This window comes from Stigmatopora nigra, chromosome 16, assembly GCF_051989575.1.
Source record: "Stigmatopora nigra isolate UIUO_SnigA chromosome 16, RoL_Snig_1.1, whole genome shotgun sequence".
Classification (NCBI taxonomy): domain Eukaryota; kingdom Metazoa; phylum Chordata; class Actinopteri; order Syngnathiformes; family Syngnathidae; genus Stigmatopora; species Stigmatopora nigra.
This window is the reverse complement of record NC_135523.1, coordinates 5140001-5142500: the sequence shown is the minus strand read 5'-3', so window position 1 is coordinate 5142500 and position 2500 is coordinate 5140001. Positions and strand designations below refer to the sequence as shown.

At 35.0% G+C, this 2500-nt stretch overlaps 1 long non-coding RNA gene across 3 annotated transcripts in view; it reads right to left on the bottom strand.

The window, feature by feature from the left end:
- The window catches only part of LOC144209461 (uncharacterized), an 8231-nt gene extending 7159 nt beyond the window's left edge, over positions 1-1072 (bottom strand). For all 3 annotated transcript variants that reach the window (XR_013329135.1, XR_013329134.1, XR_013329133.1), the window contains exon 1: positions 876-1072. This is a non-coding gene — a long non-coding RNA (uncharacterized LOC144209461). The remainder of the gene's footprint in view (positions 1-875) is intronic.
- Positions 1073-2500: the final 1428 nt, after the last annotated feature.

Genomic DNA, 2500 nt, shown 5'->3' with positions numbered 1-2500 from the left:
GCAATTTATGGCGAATATTAAAAAAGCGCATGTACACATGTGTAATGTTTTTTTTCTGCGGGAGGTAAAGAAATGATCTCCAAAGTAGATGCATTCATGTAAAGTGTGTGTTAGTGTGTGTGTGTGTGTGTGTGTGTGTGTGTGTTTTTTCTTTATTTCTTTAGAATGTGACGTGTGAAATAGTGCACATAAAGCTGTGATTCATATGCCATAATGCTCATGGCTTATGTTGATATATGATGATACGCTGTCTCTTTTTATCGGGAGCACTTAGGCGTTTATGGCTTTGGCTGCATGGCTGGGACTCTTCTTCATCCTCTTTTCCTTCCATTCTTGTCTTTTATTTGGTTTCTATGGTAGGTCACATTAAGGAGTTTGTCCGGCTTTAGTTTTGCACTTGCAGATAATGTTTTTACTATTAAAAAGCCTTCAAACCAGTTTAAATTGTAAGAAAAATACATTTTCATGCTCTACTTATAATTTAAAAAATCCAGATTAGCAAGGGGTTATACTCTGGATAGCCAAATAGTTTGTTTAAATCCTTAAAAAATATATAAACATGAATTTTGATTAAGCTATGTTATTATCTAGAGTGCACAATACAAATAAATGACATATAATAGTCATTTTTACAAGTATCTCATGATGTAAATTCCCATTCATAATTTTATGACGCGATCAAACATTTTTTTTAAATTTGATCATAACCAAACACATTTTAACTTGAATTATATTTACTCAAACAAGATTTAAGAGCTAAAATATAGGGACAAACCTTGAAAAATAGTTTAGATTTTTGAAATTACTGATTGAATACTACACATATTGTGCTATAATATTTTTACATGTTCTGTTGTGTCCAGTGTGGTTCTTACCGGGATCTAAAATGGGAGCAAAAGAACGGCAGCTGCCTAGATTTCCAGTGGTGGGGGGGCACAGGCGGATCGCGCCCTGAAAGGGGGTCTCCCCATTCAGCCTGCAGGTGTGAACTATGTGGCACATTCTGACAAGGTGGCATGCTGCTTTGAGATGTGTGCTTCCACCACACTTTCCTTCTCTGGACGTTCCTCGACTGTCTAAAGCACATTTGAAGTTGCAAACATTTGACAGTTAGTTAGTATCAATAGTGAGACATTTAAACATCTGATAAAATGTATGGATAGTGTGTGTTATGTGACCTTTGACATGAGTTTTATTTTGTGTCTTTGTGTGAGCAACTGTGAGCTGTGGTTGACAGCAGCGGCTGCATGCCTGTGCGCATTGTTTCTTTAAGCGGAACTGTGGCTCTTCTTTCCCTCTTGCAAGGATATCATATGGTTAAAAAATCTTATTTGCTAACATTGATGGTGCTGGGGTTGATTTTTTTAAGTAAGGGAGCTGCTCACTATTAGTTTTACAATCAAGGATACTTAAAAAGAGATCAGATTTTTAAGGAAATGTGTTAGTTTTAGTTTGTAATTGTGTGGAATGTAACCTTATATTTTTTGGAGTCAATAATTTTGCAGCTTGCATGTCATTTATATTTTCTATGTAACAGTGAAGTACTTTATTCCATGTAAAATTGTCAATCAAATTAAAATGAATGATTTATTTACATGTATAAGTGTTTTAAATGTGTCAATGTTTGTATTCACTTTAGAACCATAAGATATTTTTTTTAAATCCAGCACCCATTAATTACAAAGTTAAGTTGAATTCAACTTAATTAAATACTAGAATAAGACGAATCATCTAAAAAAAATGAATGTATAAATCTAAGTATTAAAAATAACATAAAGTCTTGGAGTTAGTTTTAATTCTGACGCTTATATTGAAGCGATTAACATCCAATTTTCTATTCAAATTCCTACATTCTACAGTAAAACATTGAAAATGGTAAAGCTATTGTTAAGACAGCATTTCCGGTTAGCTTACAACGCACCTGTTTCTCTTGTCATCATACTGCTAATTACTGACCTGCTCTTAGGTGCTGCTGATGGTGGAGAAAACACGGTGGCGAAGGTGGTGGTGGTGGTGGGCGTGCACCAGGCTGCAAGGAAAGAATCTGTGTGAGTGTGTGAGGGGCGGGGGTCTTTGGTATTTTGCTTTATTTTCTTTTTTTTTTTTTCAACTCCTTGCCTGCTAATCCCCCCCTTTTTAAAAGCCCTTTTGTTCAATAATGCCAGCGACAGTTTCCGGAAGTGGGATCAGCGCCTCTATTATTTTGCCAAAGAAAATATATTTTACACTTAAATGAGACACAAATGAACAATAGACACTTCATTAAGTACACCTGCACGCCAGTTTTTAACTTGAGGGTCCAATTCATTAAAAAAAATGGAAATATAAGTGCAAAATTAAGAATTTTCTATGGCTCTATATAGATTAGATTTTTTTGACATATTTTATCTCAAATCCATTATGACCCTCGAGGGGCTTGTAATACATAACAATAAAAAAAAGACCCCCTGATAGAGAAAAGGCCTTTCCCGTCCCTGCTGTTTAGATTATAAGCATCTCG